A 22,737-nucleotide genomic window follows, 5' to 3' on the forward strand; every position below is an offset into this window, starting at 1 on the left:
CAAATCTGTTAACATCTCTGGGCCTCAGTTTCTGATGTAAAAATGGAACAAATAGCACCTTTCCCACAACATGGGATTCTTTTTCAGACTAAAATAAGCCTATGGACATAAATGTGTTGGAAAACGATATTTTAAATGAATGGAAGCAGAAATGATTGTGTCAAAAGGCTTATGAACAGTTATGGAATAATATAGCAAAAAATGCTACCACATTAAAGAAATACTACCTTGAATTTATCACTCATGAGGAAATGGATCAAAAAGGTCAGGAAAAGGTTTTTTCCTCATCAAAGGCTTGGTCATATTTTTCCAATTGTTTTAAAGAAAAAAATAAATAAATGTTATCTTTATGTTACCCAAAGGTGACTTACAGGAACTGCCAGAGTTGGGCCAGGACAAGAAATTGATGGATCAAAACATGCCTTTGATGGAAATAAATCCCAGGTAATTGCAGTCCTGGAAAGGTTCCCTAAATTCAAGGCCCTTGGCCAGACTACCCCTCAATCACCCACACATTTAGCCAGGGCAACAGAAAACTAAGTAACCAGCAAAACCTAGATCCAGAGCCTGAGAGGACAACTTTGAAAGAAGTTAAATAAGCTCATCACCAGATAAGAACAGGACCTTGGAGACAGAACAATAACAAAAGAATAGACAGCTGGTATTGTGTGTCTTCATCTTAAGGCTCAAGTCCAAACTCTTCCATAGGTAAATGGTTAAGGCTTCTAAAGTTGACCAAGTCCATCTTTGGAGCCCCTTCTTCCAGGAGGTGCTACCTCCAACCCTGGCCTTGGTGTAATATCCTGCCACCTGGGACGTCCCGCTTTGCCCCAAGTCCCCATGCTAGGCCCGCTGACTTTCTTTCATGCAGTGGCGTCTCCATCAGTACTCCATGTTGTTGGCTGGCCCCCTAAACCTCTACTGTCCAGCCCCACCTCTCTTTGGATTGAGGTTTGCTAAGTTGTCCAAACCACACATTAGCTCAGCCCTGGTTATATGCAAATGGCCAAGGGCCAGAGACAGCCTGCCCTCCAGGACCAGCTCTTACGCCTCCTCTCTGGGGTCTGTCAACTTTTCTGTAATGAACCTGGTAGCAAATATTTAGGCTTTGCCAACCATATCGTCTCTGTCTCAGCTACTCAACTCTGCTGTTGAATAAAAGCAGCCACAAACAATATGTAAACAAAGGGCATGGCTATGTTCTATTAAAACTTTATTTGTGGATCTGAAATTTAAAGTTTATATAATTCATGGACTCATCAGAGTTGCTGCCATGGTTGACAATTCTGCATTCCAGTGTTGGCCAGAAATTTAGGCCGATTCATTGCAGACAGTTTCTTTTGCCACAAAAGTGTCTTTAATTTTGAGACTTTGCTGGTGGATGGCACAAGAAACAAATGATAATATCTGTGTAAGATGCATAATTTGCAAGAGTGCCCAGTGCAGTCTTCGTCTTGTACGTAAGGTAGAGTGTTTTCAGGTTAAAGCTAAGCAAAATCATGTGTTTATGAGAGAAATAGCTACACTCCGTTTTGACATGACAAGCACAGAGATCTCAGTCCGGATCCAGGAAAGGGCTGAACCTTCCCAAGAAGACCTTAGTTCAATGTGCTACTGCAATTTTAAATAAAAGGTTGGAGATTGTCAGACGAAAACTGTAAAATATCGTCTTGGCCTTGTATAAAGCCATAGTAATCTATCACATGGAAAACTTCAAGAACTTAGAGTTATCTAATTCTGATAAAGAAACAAAAATGTTCCAGAAAAGAAATCAAGCAAAACCATTGATTTCTATATTTTTATGCATTGACCAATTTGCAAGGACCCCAATATAATACAAGTCCTTAGGAAACAGATACAGACTCGGCCCTCAAGTAGCTATAATCTAGAAGGAGAAATACGAAATGCTCAGTATAGCTAGAATCTAACAAAGAAGAGTTGAAAGTACCATATGAAGGATCCAAATGCATATAGCCCTGTGGTCTATGTACATTTCATGACCACATGAGAGTGAAGTCACTTCCGTCTGTGGGACATCAAAAAAGGCTTCAAGGTGGGGGTAGTCTTTGAGCTGGTCAGAAAGTACAGGTTTTGGCTATGAGATGATAAGGAACAGATGGACAAAGGGGAAGGGATTTTAGTTTGCAGGGTTGTGGGATATTGAAGGCATAGGCAGGGATAATCTTACAGTATTGGTTTGCCTAGAATGTGGAGTCAGGAAGGGAGGTATAAGAAGCCACCTTACAAACACTAAAAACGTGACTTTTTGGTGTGGAAGGATGAGGCCTTCAAGCATAATATAATAAATTGGAAGAAAATCTAAAAGTTTCTATGAAGGGGAATTAGAATTGACAAATCTTGGAGATTCAGAACTAAGGACTTTTCTTTAAAGATGGAAGATAGTGCCTTGGCCGGTTTGGCTCAGCGGTTAGAGCATCCGTCTGTGGTCTGCGGTCCCGAGAGACCCGGGTTCAGTTCCCGCTAAGGGCATGTACCTCGGTTGCAGTTTGTCCCCGGCCCTGGTTGGTCATGCGGGTGGCAGCCACTCGATGTGTCCCTTTCACATCGATGCTTCTCTCTTTCTCTCTCTCTCTTCCTCACTCTCTCCCACTCTATCTGAACAACAACAACAACAACAACAAAAAAAGGAAAAAATGTCCTTTGGTAAGGATAAAAAAAAAAAAAGATGGAAGATAGTAGCATTAGCTCAAAATAAGATGAAACACACAGTACATACCAATCTGGTTAAAATCATTTGTGTCAAGAAGAATTTAATTAAGTTATGGATAACAAGGCGGTCATGGTTGTTGAGAGAACAAAACAGTGTTTGAGGAGCCAATCTCCAGCTTATGTGGCTCCTGCCTCCAGAGAGTATGCTTCTTCTCTAAAAGGTTTGACCCCAGAATGTAATTGGTTAAAAGCTTGGGTTTGGGCTTCAGACATCTGGGTTCAAGTCCTTTTCTGTAGCGTGCAAGACATGTGAGCTTGGGCAAATGACTTTGTTCCTCAAAGTTTCAGATTCATCTGTAAAATAGTGACAGTGATGTCCATCCCTCAGTCTTGTTAAGTGAACAGTGTGTTAAATAAGCTGGTGAACTGCTGAACAGAATGCCCGTGTGCATAGTAGATATTGGCTGTCATGGCTACTGCCTGAGTTAAATGGACCCTGGGCCCAATTTAGGGTGACAGTCCTATGATATGAATTTAGGGTTTCAAAGGAATCAGTGAGCATGTCAGAGCTTGCTTTTATAAGGGGCCTAGGAGGTGTGTGTTTTGTATGTAACCTGCTCAGTAACATAACCAAAGGCTGTCACTACTTGTATGTGTCATGTTGAGTGGCCTGGATCACACGCGGATTTGATTTTTGGTATCTAAGGTCTTCAACTGTGTAACTCAAAAACCCACAAAAGACTAATCCTGTTCTGTGCCCACAGCTGGGCTGAGACTCTGAGGGTTTTGAGGGCTAGAGCTGAACACATCGGCTATAAGAATGTCTGGACCAGGCTAAAAAACAAAAAACATGGCTTGAGCAAATGTGATATTGAGTGGAGAATAAAATAACAGGGAGCTATGGCTGGCCTGGGAGAAAAGAAAGTTGAAATAGATTAGTTGTGTGTGTGTGTGTGTGTGTGTGTGTGTGTGTAAAACACCAAGGTGCACAGCTCTTGGGAGCCAAGGAAAACAAGGGGAGTAATGATGGGTCAATGGGAGAGATGGCCAAAACCGAGGCCACTGTCTGGAAGGTGCTGAATTCAAAGCTGGACTCCAAAGCCAACAGTATACTCAGATGGGAACAGTTCGGGGAATGTCTAAAGAAATGTAATGGACAGAGAGCGAAGACGTGAACTGCAGTGACTCCCCAGGGTTGGGCTCAGTTCTTCCTTCCCCTTTTAAGAGCGCTTTTGTCATGAGTTTGATGGTATCTGAGGAAAGCGGTTATAAGGAGACTCTCCTTGGCAATGTGAAGTCGGGACCCCTCAGGACTCCCCTGGGGCCACCGTGAGTTCACTTCTCAGAACAGTATCCACTCTCCTCATGGGTGAGCTTATCCATGAGGACGTCTATCCCCAGTCCTCGGGAACACCCCAAAGAAACCTCCTTCCCTCCGCAGGTGCTCCCATCAAAGACGGCTGACTTCTCCACCTTCCTCTGAAACCTAACCCACCCTCTGCAGAGCCATGCTCCCCAAACTTCCCCTGAATTTACACGGCTCAACTGTTTCACAAGAAACACCAGCACTCAGGAACTGTCCAGACTTCGATGGAGTCAGAACGAAGTGTGACCTTGGCAATGACAATAATAATCACAGCTTTTACTCTTCCTGCGATCCAGGCAGGACTAGGCCAGCATAAATCTACAAGGTGCGGAACATCCCACCCGGTTCCCTGCTCTGAAGTCCAGCCTCACGGGAATGACCAAGGCAGAGCTGGAGCTCAAATGACACTGTGGGTCCCACCGAGGCAGGAAAGCATGGAGATGTGCAGCAGGCCCTGGGCAGTGGCCGGCAGACCTGAAGGCCAGTCTTGAACCCAGTGCAAACAGCATCATCTTAAGTCACTTAACCTTTCTGATCCTCAGTTTTCTCAGCGGCAAAAGGGAGACAGAGTATATAAGCCATTGGGTTATTATGAGAATTAAAAAAATGCAATCCTGGCCCTGGCCAGTGTGGTTCAGTTGGTTGGAGCATCATCCCTGCACCAAAGTGTTGTGGGTTTGATTCCTATCAGGGCACATACCCAGGTTTTGGGTTCAATTCCTGGTTGGGGTATATGCAGGAGGCAACTGATTGATGTTTCTCTCTCTCTTTTCCTTCTTCTCTTTCTCTAAAATTAGTGAAAACATAGCCTCGGGTGACGATTTTAAAAATTAATTTATTATTACAGATGTCCCTCCTCCCCCCCGCCCCCCTTGACACCCTCCTCCCTGCTCCTGCCTTCGTGGTGCTGTTGTCTGTGTCCATTGGTTACGCATATATGCATATCAGTTCTTCGGTTTATCTCTTCCTGTCCCTCCCTCCACCCCCCTTCCCTCTGAGGTCTTTTAAAAAAAATGTTTAATCTTTTTTAAACATTTAATGTACCCACAGTTAATCCTCAGTAAGTAGTAGATGATGTCAGAAGTCACCAAGGACCCAGGAATGTGTCTTCCAAGCTGACCAAACCACTCAACTAATTTCACAAGGCAGCAAATATTTTAATTATTAGAACCGTATGGTTATAACTTATCTAAATAACTCAAATTATTTTGACTATCATATAGAGATCTTTTGAAAATGAAATGAAATATCTTTGTAAGTGTTTTCTAGACTGGACTATAGCGGGGAGTAGATGAGGAACCTGTTTTCCATCCCTACCAAACATTACCAGGTAACTCAACACTCCAAGACCAGGTTTCAGAGATTGCTCCAGAGGCCGTATTAAAAGAGAATTTTGTTGAGCAAAAGTCACTTCCATCATTTTGGTTAGGAACTGACTCTTAGTAATTGATCTTACGGGGGAAAATAGTTAAATATTTGTTTTTCGATCTTTCTGACTCTATACTCTAGTGAGTAGGAACTTAAAATCCATGAGCACAACTAATGCTAATGCTATGACTCTGATCATTATTGCAGCCAACATTCACGGAGCGCTGACTAAGTGCGGGTCCTGGTATTGTCATAGTGTTTTGCATTATTAACTCATGCAGTTGTCAGGAACAACTCTGATTGGTGCTAATATTAGCCCAATTTGACAAACAAGAAACTAAGGCACACAGATGTGAAGGAAACGACCCTTGGTCTCTCGGCTGCTAAGTAGGGGGCTGAGACTTAAATCCAGGCAGTCTGGCTGCTGCGCCTAGTAATAGCCTCCGATAGATGTGTGTCTCATTGTTGTTGCAAATTTAGTACAGAGGAGATGGTCCCCGACTTAACCATCCATTACAACTTACGATTTCCGGCTAATGATGGCTCAACTTATGATTTTTTTATTTTATAATGATGTAAGAGTGATATGCATGACAATCCATGAGCTATTTGATGCTATATAACAAAATAGACTTTGTGCTAGGTATTTTTGTGCTACTGTAGGCTAATATAAGTGTCCTGAGCTCATTTAAGGTTGGCTAGGCTAAGCTGTGGTATTCGTAGTTTAGGTGTATTAAATGCATTTTTGAGTTGGGATAGTTTCAACTATGTTGGGTTTGTTGGCACATAACCACATTGTAAGCGAAGAAGCGGCTGTTCATTGAGCCAAATATTCCTATTTTACCAAAAGACTATAAACTGTTTCATTTTTCTCATTGACAAGCTTACTCTCATAAATTGATTAGATTTATCGCCACGTGCAAAGTACTAAAACATATTGTTTCCATGGGCCCATGTTATCATTTCTCTATTTTTATGCTTACTTTTTATTTACAAAACTGATATTTTTTAGAATGACAGTGAAACTATCAAGTTTTCTTCTGGAGCAAACTGGTTTAAGTTAAAAAATCTGCCTCAAAGGAAGTGCTGCGGCTTTGGGTGGCATTACCCGAAGTGGGGGTGGGGGCGGGGTGGGGGAGGAGATGGGGTGGGGGTGGAAGTGGGGATGGGGGTGGGCGTGGTCAAAGCGGGGCTGAGGGACCACAGCTTCTGATCAGCTCACAAACCAAACAGGCCAGCTCTGGTCAGTGAGCCAGTGTCTGCTGAAGACATCTAAGTAGCAGATGACACGAGGCTGAGGCTGGGGTACCCGAGGCAAGCTCACCCCAACCTGTCTCATGATCTTTATGGAGGTCAGTTTCATGTCTGACATTCCTAGTCACCTTATTACCAATCCCTCTGGCAATGTGATGTGGCCAGAAGGGACTCCAGCCCCCGGGAGGAATGAGCATGCTCATGCTTTAACTGTTACCTGTTGATGTTTGTATTGAAAAGACTTATTTTCCTACTGCTCTGGAAGGTGCACATTTCCAGGCGTTGCTCCACAGCTGGTTTCTTATCGCATGCTGCCCAGAACCAGAAAGAGAGTCAAGTTGAAGACGGTGCTGGGCTCAATAAGCATTTTTTGAGTTAATTATTCTTTTAAACATGTCAACCCTGCTCTTATCATTGACATGACCACTTTTGTAATTTTTTAAAATTGCAATTTGTAAGAAGGTGAGAAAGGGGAGGAATGGGGTCTGGGAAGCCAGGGTGTTTAGAGGAACCAGGAGGTCACACAGGGCTGGCTGGATTAAGAAACGACAGCTCAGCACAGGGAAGGAGGGGGAGGGGACAGCAGCAGCAAAGCAAGAACAAAACATTTTAAGAGATCTGGCCAGAGCTGATCCACACAAATCACAAACTCGGCCCCACCTTCCTCCTCCACTCTTCCAGAGGCGGCGAGGGTCCTGTCTCTGGGCAGACCTGCCTTCGGCTCCTCTCCCAGCCAGCGTGCGCCCCGCCTCTGCTCCTGCACCCACTGAAGGCACACCGCGTGCGAGGGAGGGTGAGGAGTGGAAAGAGAAAGACAACTCAGCTGGCAGGCCAGGCCCTTGAAGAAAACAGGCTGGGAGGGAAACATACTGTTCCCTGCAATCTGATCACCTCTGCGCAAGCCTCTGGGTTACACACCCTGGGACGCCCAGGCCCAGAGGCAAAGCTGATTAGGCCAGGCAGGAAAACCCAGCGTGGCGTGTTCCTGCGCAGACTAGAAACACATTGCTGGGGAAGGGGGTCAGAGGGCTGAGAGTGTGCAAGGCATGTGGCTGGAGGCGGGGCGTGGGGCTGGGACAGCAGGAGGGGGCAGGAGGACTGGGGATAATGCTCTGTTTGTGAGCTGAGAGTCCAGCTCCTGGGGTGGCCCCTGGCAGCTGGCTGGGCCTCACAGTGAGAAGTCTGCAACAACAAAGGCGCAGGGACAAAAGGGTCTCTGGCCAGAGGGGCTGCGGGCTTTATGGGGCCAGAGCACTTCAGTCCTGAGGGGCACAGATCGACCTCAGTGTGTGAGGCTGGAGGCAGACGGTCACCCGGGCTCACTGAGGAGGCAGGATGACATTTACTGGGCATTCGCTGCAGCAGGGCGCGGTGCTGGGCTCTTCTCACACATGTCGAGCTTGGGATCACGTGAAGAATTCTCACTGAAGTAGAGAACGGGAAGCAAATGGCTTTTCCCCAGGTCACTGACACCTAGAGTTGCCCAATATCACATCAGTGCCTTTTGAAATGTTAACAAGGGGCCCGGCAGGTGTGGCACAGTGTCTGAGCATTGACCCATGTACCAAGAGGTCACTGGTTTGATTCCCGGTCAGGGCACATGATTGTGGCCCGATCCCCAGTGGGGAGCATGCAGGAGGCAGCCAGTCGATGTCCTCTCTCATCGATGTTTCTATCTCTCTCTCCTTCTCCCTTCCTCTCTCTAAAAATCAATAAAGAACAAAAAAAAAATGTTAACAAGGGGCCAGCTGGGAATTTTGTCACTAGGAAACCAATATAGCAGCTTTAGCTTCCAGCCAGGGCAAGGCCATTCAGAGATGTGAGGACCAAAGTATGTCTTCATGTCTATGCCTCTGAGATGCTATGCCTTGGAACCAAGGGACCCTTAGCCCCTCAAACTTGCCCTTCCCCCAGGGCTCCTCATACCTGCTGAGCCACCGCTCAAGTTCTCCCGCAGCTTCTGCTCTAGTGCCACCTAGTGGCTGCGACGGCGAATCCCTGCTGACTCGGCTGGGACTCCATAGCAGCTACGTTGATGCCCCCTAACCCAGCTTTGTGAGGCTGCCCGGCCTTTGGCTTTCTTATTATCACCCTTCCCGTGTTTCCATCGTCTTTGTCAGTCCTCTGCTGCTTCATCCTCACTGAGTCGCCTTCAGTGTTATTTTGCCAGTGGACCAACTTTTTCATTTGAGTCCTTTTCAGTTTTCTGGAGGTTTCTTCTCTCTCTGCTCCCCCAAAGGTTTGGGACATGTTTCTGACAGTTTGGTTTTACTCTGTTTGAGTGGCACAATGGGGTAGCCCATCCTAATTTGTCCCCTCCCACCAATACCGATCAGTGTTCGTGTTCAGGGACTGAGACTGGGGACAGCCCTCCCGGGAGTCCCCCCTGAGAAGCAGGGGGAGCCTTCGCCTGGTTTGGATGTCTGCTCGAAGTGTGGTTCCGACCACGGAGCCTAGCCACGCAGAGTGGGGAATCAGTCTTGTGTGCAGTGGACGCGGTGGCCGAGCTTGAGAGAGAAGGGAGCTGGTCCGCAGGGCAGCCGTAGATGCTCTCTGAAGGGTAGATGCCCACTACAGGGCGGAGGACAGCCACGGCTGGACCACGGAGGCAGCGTCAGGCCAAGGGCGCAGGGAGGCAGAACCAAAGAAAAGAGGGGACGCACGGGGTGAGGTCTGAGGAGGCCAGATGAGATCCCGGAGGAGACTGGACAGAGGCCCAGGGCCTGCTGCACGGTGTGGGTTCAGCTGGACAAGTGAAAGTTTGCAGAGCTGGCCCCGACTCACAGGGCAGACACCCCCGGAGGTCTGCTGACTGTTTCTTCAAGGAGGCCTCCGGGCAGCTCGTGTAAATAGAACCCCCAATACGCCACCTTTCGTGCATGATGCCTGCTAAGGAGAGAGAGCCAGGTTTCTCTGGGGCCTGAGTTACTCGTGTAGTAGGATGATCAATAGTGCCTTCCTCATTGAAGCATTAACTTATTTTTAATCATTCATTTTCACTCGACCAGTGTTTTTTAGTGTCTACTGATATGCTGGGTAGTGATGGCTAATGGGGCAGCAGGACAAATAAGATCGGTCTTGACTATAGTAATGCACAGTTTTGGAGAGAGAAACATAGGCAGAGTACAAGTCTCACATCATTATCTCCCCCAAATTTCATAGTAACCCTGCACAGTACCCAGGCAGGCACTGCTGTGAGCACTGAGCGGAAGCGGCTGATTTCCTGAGACCCAGTTTTCTCCTCCGTGGAATGGTGTTTGGGAACATTAAAGCCAATGACATCAGGAAAGGGCTGGACATCATACCTGGCATATGGTAATAGCCTCCTGCCTCTTATCTCTATGACTGTGATAAATTTGAAATTCAGAAGGGTAATTTAATTGGCCCAGGGTTATCTAGCTAATAATGGAGACAGTATGAACTCAAAGTTTGGATCTTCTCTTTCGAAATTCAGTGTTCTTCTCTCTACTCTTGACTGCCTAGTAGTGAATTGTCATAGAGGCACAACAACTGGGTAGGGAGTTCAATGTTATTCATCACTTTTCTACTGTAACGTAAATATTAAAACAACAACCATGATTTAGGAGGTAGAAGGGAAAATGACTATTGGCTCACAAAATATCAGTCACAGTCCTGGGCCGGTTTGGCTCAGCGGTTAGAGTGTCGGCCTGTGGACCAGAGACTCCCGGTTCAGTTCCTGCTAAGGGCACGTACCTCGGTTGTAGTTTGTCCCCGGCCTAGTTGGGGTCATGTGGGTGGCAACCAGTTGATGTGTGTCTCTCACATGGATGTTTCTCTCTCTCTCCTTCTCTCTCATCCTCCCGCTCTGAAGATAAATGCAAAAATGTCCTCGGGTGAGGATTAAAAAATATATATATATTAGTCCCAGCTATGATTCTTCCTATGCCCCAGAATCGCACCTGAATAGGAAATCACATAAAACATTTATGGATGTGAAAGACAGCTGTGAATTCAGTTTATAAGACTCTCCTCTGTCCAGGCTAATTGAGGCAGGTGTCAGTTTGGGTGAGTAATGCACCAGACAAATGGGGCACAAGCCCCAGAGATTCTTATTCAGGAAGCCCCTCCTGAGGTTCAGGAATCTGTGATTTTAAGACTCTGACAACGAAACTGGACTAGACACTTCTCAAGGGCTCCCGTTGTTCCCATAGCCTTGCCTCTCTGGGAAAGGAGGGTCAGTTGAACTCAAACAAGACTGGGAATGAGAGGCAACCGCACCGTGGAGGATGCAAGACAGCAAGAAGCATGAGCTCAGAGAAGCAATTCGAATTCTGTCTGTGGGAAGAGTAGCCAATCTGAGCCCTCCAGCTGCTGGCAAAGGGCCAGTTCTCATGATCAAATAAGTGAAGAGTAGGTGCATATTTCTCTTCTAAGGTCTCAGCATGGTTTGATGGAGCTGATCTAGGGAACTCTCATGAGCAATTCAGCAAGATCACTGACTTAGGCAACATGAACCAACACATTGAGTGATAAGAGGTCTCCATAGTCTTACTGGCTACTCTTCTCCAAAATTTTGCTCCAGGGTCCCTCAGCCACCTGCTCTGTCCTTTCAGCCAAATCTTGTCTGTGAGGACGAGGCAGCACGAGGTCAACAGCGGACAGATGCAGTGAGCTCAGGCAGGTAAACAGCTGGGTCCAGGCCAGACCACACTGGGACTTCACCCAGCCCAAGGTCCAAGGCTCCCAGTAAACAGCAGCTGCAGGTAGTATCTCCACCGCAGAGAATTTCTCCAAACCTGACCTCCTGACCTCTCTGTGCCGTGGCTCCTTAGATCTCTATCTTGAATTCTTCTTGCCTAGGTCCTCTGTTTTCACGATGACTCCCTGGAATGTTCTCCCTGGGTTCAATTCTGTTTCCCCTTGAGCTCCTCCCCTCCCCTCCAGGCGCTGCATCCCTCTGTGGGATTCCCAGAGCCCTGCACCACTGGCTTCTAGGACACAGCACTCTGCCTTGTGTCCAGCTCCTCGGGACCTTGCTTGTCTGGAGCAGGGAGCTAGGGCTGGAGCAGGGAGCTAGGGCTGAGCAGGGAGCTAGGGCTGGAGCAGGGAGCTAGGGCTGAGCAGGGAGCTAGGGCTGAGCAGGGAGCTAAAACTGGAGCAGGGAGCTAGGGCTGGGCAGGGAGCTAGGGCTGGAGCAGGGAGCTAGGGCTGGAGCACGGAGCTAGAGCTGGGCAGGGAGCTAGAGCTGGGCAGGGAGCTAGGGCTGGAGCAGGGAGCTAGGGCTGGGCAGGGAGCTAGGGCTGGGCAGGGAGCTAGGGCTGGGCAGGGAGCTAGGGCTGGAGCAGGGAGCTAGGGCTGGAGCAGGGAGCTAGAGCTGGAGCAGGGAGCTAGAGCTGGAGCAGGGAGCTAGGACTGGAGCAGGGAGCTAGGGCTGGGCAGGGAGCTAGGGCCGGGGCAGGGAGCTAGGGCTGGGCAGGGAGCTAGGGCTGGGCAGGGAGCTAGGGCTGGGCAGGGAGCTAGGGCTGGAGCAGGGAGCTAGGGCTGGAGCAGGGAGCTAGAGCTGGAGCAGGGAGCTAGGGCTGGAGCAGGGAGCTAGGGCTGGAGCACGGAGCTAGGGCTGGAGCAGGGAGCTAGGGCTGGAGCACGGAGCTAGGGCTGTGCAGGGAGCTAGGGCTGAGCAGGGAGCTAGGGCTGGAGCAGGGAGCTAGGGCTGGGCAGGGAGCAAGGGCTGGGCAGGGAGCTAGGGCCGGGGCAGGGAGCTAGACACAGCCGGAGCAGGGAGCCAGGGCTTAGCAGGGAGCTAGGGCTGGAGCAGGGAGCTAGGGCTGGGCAGGGAGCTAGGGCTGAGCAGGGAGCTAGGGCTGGAGCAGGGAGCTAGGGCTGGAGCACGGAGCTAGGGCTGGAGCACGGAGCTAGGGCTGGAGCAGGGAGCTAGGGCTGGAGCAGGGAGCTAGGGCTGGAGCACGGAGCTAGGGCTGGAGCAGGGAGCTAGGGCTGGAGCACGGAGCTAGAGCTGGAGCACGGAGCTAGGGCTGGAGCAGGGAGCTAGGGCTGGAGCACGGAGCTAGAGCTGGAGCACGGAGCTAGGGCTGGAGCAGGGAGCTAGGGCTGGAGCAGGGAGCTAGGGCTGGAGCAGGGAGCTAGAACTGGAGCAGGGAGCTAGAACTGGAGCAGGGAGCTAGGGCTGGGCAGGGAGCTAGGGCTGGGCAGGGAGCTAGGGCTGGAGCAGGGAGCTAGGGCTGGGCAGGGAGCTAGGGCTGGAGCAGGGAGCTAGAGCCGGAGCAGGGAGCTAGGGCCGGAGCAGGGAGCTAGGGCCGGAGCAGGGAGCTAGGCCGGAGCAGGGAGCTAGGGCCGGAGCAGGGAGCTAGGGCCGGAGCAGGGAGCTAGGGCCGGGGCAGGGAGCTAGGGCTGGGCAGGGAGCTAGGGCTGAGCAGGGAGCTAGGGCTGGAGCAGGGAGCTAGGGCTGGAGCAGGGAGCTAGGGCTGAGCAGGGAGCTAGGGCTGGAGCAGGGAGCTAGGGCTGGGCAGGGAGCTAGGGCTGGGCAGGGAGCTAGGGCTGAGCAGGGAGCTAGGGCTGGAGCAGGGAGCTAGGGCTGGAGCAGGGAGCTAGGGCTGGGCAGGGAGCTAGGGCTGAGCAGGGAGCTAGGGCTGGAGCAGGGAGCTAGGGCTGGGCAGGGAGCTAGGGCTGAGCAGGGAGCTAGGGCTGGGCAGGGAGCTAGGGCTGTGCAGGGAGCTAGGGCTGTGCAGGGAGCTAGGGCTGGAGCAGGGAGCTAGGGCTGGGCAGGGAGCTAGGGCTGGGCAGGGAGCTAGGGCTGAGCAGGGAGCTAGGGCTGGAGCAGGGAGCTAGGGCTGGGCAGGGAGCTAGGGCTGAGCAGGGAGCTAGGGCTGGAGCAGGGAGCTAGGGCTGGGCAGGGAGCTAGGGCTGAGCAGGGAGCTAGGGCTGGAGCAGGGAGCTAGGGCTGAGCAGGGAGCTAGGGCTGGAGCAGGGAGCTAAAGCTGGAGCAGGGAGCTAGAGCTGGAGCAGGGAGCTAGGTCTGGAGCAGGGAGCTAGGGCTGGGCAGGGAGCTAGGGCTGAGCAGGGAGCTAGGGCTGGAGCAGGGAGCTAGGGCTGGAGCAGGGAGCTAGGGCTGGAGCAGGGAGCTAGGGCTGGAGCAGGGAGTTAGGCACAGCCGGAGCAGGAACCGGGCATTTCCATCCAAGGCAGCACAGAAACTGAGAGCCAAGAGGGAGAAGAAAGAAAGAAGAGTTAGTGAGAAACAGGCACGGAAGGCACTGAGCCTGGGTTTTCAGTGTGCCGGTGGGCCAGCAGCCCGGAGTGTGTTAGACTGCCTTGGAGAACTAGGTCGACGGTTCCCAGCCCTGTTACACCTTAGAATGACCAGGAAGGAGAGCTTTTAAAGAAAAACACCAGTGCCCGGCTCCCATCACAGAGCAACTGAGCCAGAATCTGGGGATGGTCCACACGTGTGTGTGTGTGTGTGTGTGTGTGTGTGTTAAACCTTCCCAGAAGATTCTGATGTGTAGCCAGGGTTGAAAACCACTGAGATGGTATCGGCATTGGTTCCCTTTGCCTGGTCTTCAGTGTCTCTTGTCTCTCCCTCCCAGAAGCAGCTCGACAGACAGGGTACAGAGATCCAAGACTTTGGAGCCATGCATGAATTCAGATCTCGACCATATCACTGACTAATTGTGATCTTGGGCAGGTCTCGGTGTTTCTGAGGTATTTTGAGAATTAAGTGAGACGGGATATTTAAGTACCCAACGCGGGCAGGATTATGTCGTATGTCGATTCTCTCCCCTCTCACAACGCATGGATGTTTCTGGGTGCTGAGAAGATCCCAGAAGAGGTGAGATGTGCATCAGAGCCACTGTCCTCGTTCTGTGGGCCCTGAGCTCCCACGTTGTCCCAAAGTCTGTTTCACTGTTAACCCTTCCTAGAATCCAGAGTCTTAGGATCTAAATGGCTTAAATTTCTCCTCGTGTCCCCCTACTCCTCCCCCTCACATTGTCCTAGTCCACATGTTTGGGATTTTGACCTGAGGTAGCCTTTGTTGGATTCTCCCTAGTATTTCCTCCTTCAGGAGGAAAACAGAGAAACTGGCCTGGAACCTCACTTAACTCATGTGATCATTCTTCCCTGGGGCCAGGCCCAGGCCCTCAATGCTCGGCATCAGTTCGGTTTCTAGCCTATGTTGGCACATCTAGTATTGACTTCTGCCTGCCTGGTACCCACAGGCTTCTGGACTTGGACTTGCTCCCCCACCTACCCACCTGCTCCCCCACCTACCCACCTGCTCCCCCACCTACCCACCTGCTCCCCCACCTACCCACCTGCTCCCCCACCTACCCACCTGCTCCCCCACCTACCCACCTGCTCCACCACCTACCCACCTGCTCCACCACCTACCCACCTGCTCCACCACTGAGCCCGAAGTGGCCATGAACCCAGCTGCCCTTCCAGGACCAGCCTCACAGCTGGATGGGACATTCCTGTTGCTCCCTCTGTTCCCAAGGGATCAGGCCCCTGCTTGATCCAGTGAGATCTCTCCCCTCCTCCCAGCCCTGGACTGCCATTCTTCATTCCTGGGCCACCGCAGGCCACCACACCACTTGTGCATTGTATGTCATTGGTGACGATTTTGTGACTGTTGTGGAGTTCGGAGAGAAAGGAAAAAACAGTTGCATTAAGTACAGCTGTCTGCCTGGGAGGACTCTGTACAATCGACATGGATATTGACTTCTTACCATTTTGTGTGGAATGGCGGGGTACCTTTAATGTGCTGTAGGAATTATCTAGGAATGCATGAATCTTGTCCAAAATCCAAATCGACTCTGAGTCTTCAACAACACTTCTATCTTCTGCATTAATCTCAACGACCCAGATATGTGGAGCATGTGACACGAAGCCATAGTCTCCATGGAATCACCTGTGCAGTTTTCTCGCCAAAGGCATTCTTTATAAGCAGCAAACTCACTGACAGCTTATGGATACCTTGAATTCCTTCTTTTGTTTTTCAGCTGAAGCAGACTCTGAGGCTGCATCTAAGATGATAGTAAAGTGTAGGCCAAGTGCACAAATTAGTCCTGTCTCATGTGCCAGCTCCGATCTATGTATGTTGACTTCCTCGAGAACTAGACTCAAAGAAGTTGGGAGGCCCAGTCTGGGCTAATGAAAAAAAAAAAAGTGCAATGATCGTGTAGTGACACCTGCCATGGTCAGGACGGCATAGTAGTGAACAGCATGGGTGCTATAGTCAGAGGGAGAGAAACAAGTTCAAGTTCTGTCTCTGCCACTTATTATTAGCAGGGCGACCTTGGGCAAGTTACCTGATCACTTTTAGACTTGTTTCTCATCAGTAAAATGCAGATAGATTATAACACCTGCTTCACCGGATTATTATGAAGATTAGTGGAGATAATTCAGGTCAAGTGCTTAGCAATGTATCTGGCACTGAGCACTCAATAAATATTAGCTATTCTTATCATAAATATTACAGGCCCACGAGTGGGATGAGGCGGCTGTGTCCGGACGTCTGCCATCCCAGGCTCAAGCTTATGCAAGTCCTTGGAGGACGATAACTTTTAAAGGCACTTTAGAGGTTTTTGGAACTTCTTTGTTCCTAGGACATTAGCAAAAGGCTTTTTGTTGATGTTAATATTAAGTCTTATTCTATGGATACTTTTTTCCCCCGCATAAATGTCAAGTGGTATCTCAGAATCATCGAGTAGTACAGATCCTCATTGGAGAAAAATGCAGGCCTGATCTGACCTTCTAATTGGAAACTAATTGTTTATAGGACAAAATAAAATTCCTCTTTGTCCTCAGCCCCATCTTCCGCTTCTCTCCAAGAAGTCCCCTGAGCCCCAGCTGTACTCAACCACTTATTTCCCAAGTTCACGGTATTTTGCTCTACTTCAGTGCCTTTGCCTCTGCTGGTCCTGCCTAAGGTGCTTTCCCCACACTGTCTGTCTGTACGCTATTCCCTGGGACGCTTGACGCAGGATTAGAATTATTTCTTACTTGAATATTTGGTGGAACTTTCCAATGAAGCTTCCAGAAAAGGCTTTCCTTTGTAAGAAGATTTTTTAAATTAGATATTTAATTTTTATTGACTATATATATAAATATAAATATATTTGAATCAGTTTTGGTAAATTATAGGTTTTATTCTTTTCAATGAATCAACTCTGCTATTTATTTTATGACTACAATAATATAAAATATCTGGGGGGGAATTAAAAAAAAACTGGAAAATTACAAGTGATATAAATTTGTATTCTACTTGGAAAGCTCTGGAAGAATGATTATTATTTAGGTTTCTCAGTGTAAAATGATGAGAGACTAGGTGTTGACAAGTTCGGAAAAATGCAAGGTTTGTAGAAATTTTCAGCCTAGTAAGATTCGGTAGTGTGGCAGATTGCTTATTATTTTTTATGTCGATATTTTAATGTATTGTATACAGATTAGGGCACAGTTTAAAAAGGAATACAAATCTTACTCTCTAGAACAGGAGAAGACAGTAGAAGATGGGTGCTACTTTACAAATGGACTTTGTGAACATAAAGTCTATGTATGTGATTTCCAACCATATTCATAGTATACATACTTTGGAAAATTTTTTTTGGAAATTATCTAATTTCTTACAATTACCTATTACGTACTTGAAGCCGTAGAGTTGGTAGAGAATATATGCCATTTTAAGTATGATTTCAAAGACATAAACAATTTTATTGGTGGTTCTCTTGTGTGTGGGGAAGAGAAAAATGTTTACAGTGTCATGTTTCAGGGGACATGATTTAACAGTGAAGTTTTTATATACAAAGCAAGTTTAAGTATTAGCTATTTAGAAATACCACTGAAATTAGAGTGACTTGTATTAACTGTATTCAACGAACATAGTAAACTAGTTGACAAAACTAACCTATTGTAGACAAAACCTGAGTCTGTTGAGATAGACAATGTGGGATTTAGCTTGCTGACACAGAATGCAGCATCTGCTATATAATGTGAATGTTAGCAAAAGAGCCACTGCCATGAATCTTAGGTACTTGGCAAACTCCTGACCTACATACAAAGCCACACCAAACAAACAAAACACCCCAGTCCTTTGGTTCTCTCCTCCTGTTTCAGTCTCCAAATACATCTGGCACAGAGTTGCATCAGGGCGGCATATAAAACCACCCATTTCCTCTCCCAGCTCTGTTAGCTGTTACAATGAAGACACACAAGGATAATGGTCTTTGAACGTATCTGGCAATTTAGAAGTCTTGTCTTGAAGACGCTGAGAACGTCTTACTGGTATTAGAAACTTCAGCTCTTTCAGGCTAGAATTCGTTTTGTCTATCTGCCATTTCTTTGTTACACTTTGCAAGTATGGTATAGTAGACACATTATATTTAATTAACAGCTCTCCCTAGTTTCTGTGTTGGGGGTTTTAACATCCTTGGTTGGATCTTCTGTTTTGTCATCTGGCTCTTTTGCACAGTCTTGAAATACCACATTTCTCTGATGTTTATTTTCCATTTTTGTTTTCCCTAACTTTTCAATGTTGACTTCTTGGATTTGTACCTGGATTGTACAAGGCTCCTCAAAATGTTCCCCAAGTTGAACTTTTTCTCGACTCTTCATTGTTAGAATAGTTGCAATAGCATGTCTCATCTCTTCAATAGGCAGGCCCCTGCCAGAATGGCCTTCTCATAGACTGAGCTGGTATTTTCAGCAGGACTGTGAGGGGGTCAATATGTGCACAGCGTATCCAGGATTGAACAAGTTCTTTGGCAACTAGAACATTTTTAATCAGCTCATTAAATGTGCCCCATGTTTCTTCCTTTGGGTATCCCTCATTTATCAGGTTCAGGCATTCAGAAATGTTCGATTTACTTTTTCAGTAATAGTCTTCGTTCATCTTCTCCTGCCATGGTAATCCAGAAGGACCCGACTGGGTTTTCATTTTGTCCTCCAGGGTCAGGCTGGGTGATTACCGAGCGAGGACACCTTCTCAGCTTTCTTCCTTTGCCGGCCTTCCACTCACTCTTCTTTCTTCCGTGGTTTCTTTGGACTGAGCTGATTTGTTATCAATAGTTGCTTTTGCCATAGTGCGTCTGAACTGGTGAGTGGGTTTTGACTTTCCTATCGGTTTTGTATCAGAAGATGGAGCGGGCCTGGCTCTAATGTCAGATGTGATGCTTCCTGATAGTATCTTATTTCTCTTTGCTTCCTGAGAAGAACTGGTTTTGACACTAGATAAAACTATATTTAATGGTAGTCATTCTATCTCATGAGACCCTTTTTGAATTGTAACATTGGAAGAGGTTCTATTGCTGCCTTGTTTCATGGAGTCTTGGATACTATTGTGATGACTTCTAGTAGGAGGACAGAAAAGTCTGTTCTGAAACGTAGGGCTCACAGATCTAGTGGCAGTCATCGTATGTGAGCCTCTGTCATTTTTCATGGTCACACTGATGGTGCTCACGGGCTGAGACTTTGTGGCATTGGGGACAGCAGTTGAAAATGTCTTTGTTATTGCAGAACTCTCGTCTTTGACTTGTACAGGATTTCTAAATGAATTAACCATAGCCTGAACCATTTGGCCATGATAAAATTCAAGCTCAGGTTTCTTGAGCATGTTAGCACCTTGCTTTGTTGTTGTTGTTTTTCCCCCCTGTAGTTATTTGTTTCTTATTATTGTTTTTAATGTGAAAATGCTTGGTTTAATGTCATACAGTGACTTTAATTGGCTCATCTGCAGAGTTTGATTATTATTCTCTGAGTTATGTGTCATTTGCTATAGTTGAATTGGTTAATGCACCAGAAGGTTTTAAAGGAATATAATTTCCACTGTTATATTATTTTTGCTTCTGTAGGTCTACTGACATTATTTTTATCAGTCAATTTTTCTTAAGTTCCAGAACTTTGTCTCTTGTTGGACCTGACCCTCAGATGTCATCACTCTCTGGTCTCGACGGCTCTGAACACAGACAGAGTGTAAAGGTGAAGGTTTGGGGTCAGACTGACCCACCCTGGCTCTGCCATGCACTTACTCTGTGATCTTGGCAACGACTCTTTTCTCGTAAGTGAAACAGACAGGAACATCTGCCTGGCAGCATCGCTGTGAGGATTAGCAGGCGTGTGTGGCAATATCTTAACCCTACGTATGTGCTCGGTACTTAGAAGCTACTTGGGAACTATAAGCTGTTCTTATATTGATTTGGGATCTGCAAGCTGCTGAGAACCTGGCACGTTTCTCCTTCTGTTCTTCTTTCTTTCAAGAAAGAATTGAAGACTTCTAAGTATACCTAGTCCAGGAAGAAAAAGTTTGACAGACACTAAACCCTTCAGGTGCCTGAGGCTGTGATTTTCAGCAGAACCTACTCTAACTTCACTATTCAGTTTTACTATTAACCAGCATTTTCTGATAATGGATTTACACTGCCTTTGAAAGTCTACCTTTATTTATTTCTTTTGATTAGTTTCATTTTAGTAAAGAGAACCTCTTATTCAATGAAGAAGTTGTCTTATGTCACAGGAATCATTCGTTTGTTCGTTCATTCGTTCGTTCATTCATTCATTCATTCATTCATTCATTCATTCATTCATAGTGCCTCCCTGGGAACTACATGCCCTTCTTGCCCTTTCCCCAAACCCATGTTTACTATTCCCAAATTTACTGTTACCAGAACCCCTGGCCCCCATCAGCACTTAAGAGCACCCGCTCACACCCCAGACTTGAATTTAAAACTTTGGGTCACCGAATCCGCATCAGCAGAAGCTGATGTGCCTGAAATGAAGATGCAGCCTCTTGCCCAGGGCTCCTTGGGGCATTTTCAGGCAGATTCCCCAAGAGGCTGCAAGCCCACGCGACGCTGGCCTAGTGGTGGTGTCAATGCTAATAAGCTTCATAAACTTGAGAGCTACTAACATCATTCAAGCTACTGTGGCTAAAATGGCTTTAGGTGTTGCTAACCAAACAGAGAAAATGTCCTCAATTTCACAATCTCTACTGAGTTAGAGCCCAGTGATTCAGCCAGTCCATTTTCCAATAATCTGTGAGATTTAAATGCCGTAGAACAAGGAGGCGAGGCTGTGGTCTGTACTGGCAGGAGTGCCCACTGGGGGGGGCCAGCCCTTAGGAAAACAACCCCAGTTCCGCTAAGTAAAAGGCTTTACGAGTCTTAGCCTGTTCAACGGTCAGCTAATAATGAAAGTAGCAAAAGAAAATTGGTTTCAACTTCAAGGCTGCCCAAGTGAAGAGAAACACATACAGTAAGAAAATCTCATAACTGGTGAGTTTACAGGAATTAGGCAGCAGTTTGGAAACATATCAAGGCCAAGGGTGGAGTTCAAGTCAGGTCTCCCCCTGGGTTAAATGAGCTTATGTTTACATCAAATCATTCTCTTCTGCACTGATTAGGCAGGACATCTGGTCAGACACAGCAAACCTGAGGAACACATCTTTGCGTATTTTATTGTAGCCTGATCCGAGGTCAACTCCTTTTTTTTTTGAGTCAAGAACTTGTCTAAACTAATCTGCACCAGGTTATTATCAACAATTAACCAATGAATATTTGGCAAGTAACTACTTATCCATTCTGAAATGAGACCGCATGTACTAACTCTGACCTGTTGGAGTGGTTCCTGGGATGTTTGGGGCTGAGAGAGATTCTAAGGTGTCGACCCCCGGCAGATGGAAAGAAAGCCCACTCTCATGAGTGACAGCCCCGAGTCCAGGAGGGGAGAGAAGCAACCTAGACCAGGCCTTTGCCAACCTGTATCAACCTAAAACTTGGGCACTTCACTGATGCCTGACTTCTTTTGACTCTTCGCCCCACTTGAATCTACGTTATCAACAAGGCCTTTCAGAAACCTCTCTCTCCCTTTCCATTCTTTGGTTCAGGTCAGCTTCTTAGACTTTCAAAGCTGTTGTTACTTAAAGGGACATCGTATATAGTTTGGGCGATGCCAGCTGGGTGCCCAGAAATAATCCAAGTTAGCAGATCCTTGAGAATCTACCTATTGAGCTGTAGTCCTCCTTCAGCCTCTTAGGTCCCAAAACTCAATCATGGCCTCCAGTTGGACCCAGAAGGGAATGATTTATATGAATCAAAATCGCAGGAGACTGATATGTAAAGAATTACAGGGGGGAAAATGTATTTGCCTTAAAGTTCTCTGATCTGCACATTTGTCCCTGGTGAGAGTCTCCATGCCAGTCGGGGACTGATCGGAAGTGGGTCTGGAGGGCATGAAGCCAGGAGGGAGCTAGCCAGCTGTGTGGTGTAAGGGGAGCGAGGCCGCGAAGGCCCGGCTCCACGTGGGAAGGTTGCGTGGCCATTTCCCCTGGACAGTTTGGTGACCACTGTCCCTGCCCCACTCCTCGCTGGCTTTCATGCTGGTGGTGCGCCTTTGCCAACAACGGGGATGTCACTTTGGCGACTGTCGAGTTGCTCCATTCCGTGTGGCCTGGACAACCTGCCTTTTAATATCGAGTGTTGATGTCATTAACTGTACCTTCACAATTTGGGGGGTTCCCTGCTCTCATGCCTACCCAGCCCACGTCCTAGCTGCTTAGCTGGCTTCACCACCTCCAGATTTCTAAGGAGTTCATTTGCCTAAACAGACCTTTAACCATCTAACAATACCGCACATTCGATGGGCGCCTCACGTTTGTCGCAGTTGGCAAAGCCCCTGCACAGACAACGTCTCGTGGGACCCTCCCAAGAGGCAGCAGTAAGGCACCTATTCCCGTGCCCATCCCACACCCTCAGGAACAGAGACACCGGCAAACGTACGTCCCTGCAGCTCGCTGGGCCAGCACCAGGCCTGGGTCCGTGCTTCCTCTGCCCACCTTCCCCCCGTCCTGTTCCCACCAAAGATGCTGAGAAAAGTTCCCAGGCCCTGCTCGGAGTGCAGAAAGTCCTAATGACGGGTGACAGGCCCCCACCCTGTGTCTGATTTCCTGCCCCCTCTCCCCCAGGTTTTTCATTCTGCTCGGTCATGTGAACCCTGTTCCCATTTCACTTGACCCCGCATTTCAGGCCCTGCTTTGGCAGCTGCTGAGCAGAGACAGAGAAAACAAGTTCAGAGTGTGCTTCTGGGTCCCGTTTGAGCTACGTGGGGTATCA

At 47.9% G+C, this 22,737-nt stretch overlaps 1 pseudogene; it reads right to left on the bottom strand.

Annotated features, from left to right (window-relative positions):
* Positions 1-7,826: 7,826 nt before the first annotated feature.
* Positions 7,827-19,565, bottom strand: LOC118636994 (annotated as a pseudogene).
* Between the last annotated feature and the right edge of the window lie 3,172 nt (positions 19,566-22,737).

The sequence above is a fragment of the Molossus molossus genome, unplaced genomic scaffold, assembly GCF_014108415.1.
Source record: "Molossus molossus isolate mMolMol1 unplaced genomic scaffold, mMolMol1.p scaffold_m16_p_20, whole genome shotgun sequence".
Lineage (NCBI taxonomy): Eukaryota > Metazoa > Chordata > Mammalia > Chiroptera > Molossidae > Molossus > Molossus molossus.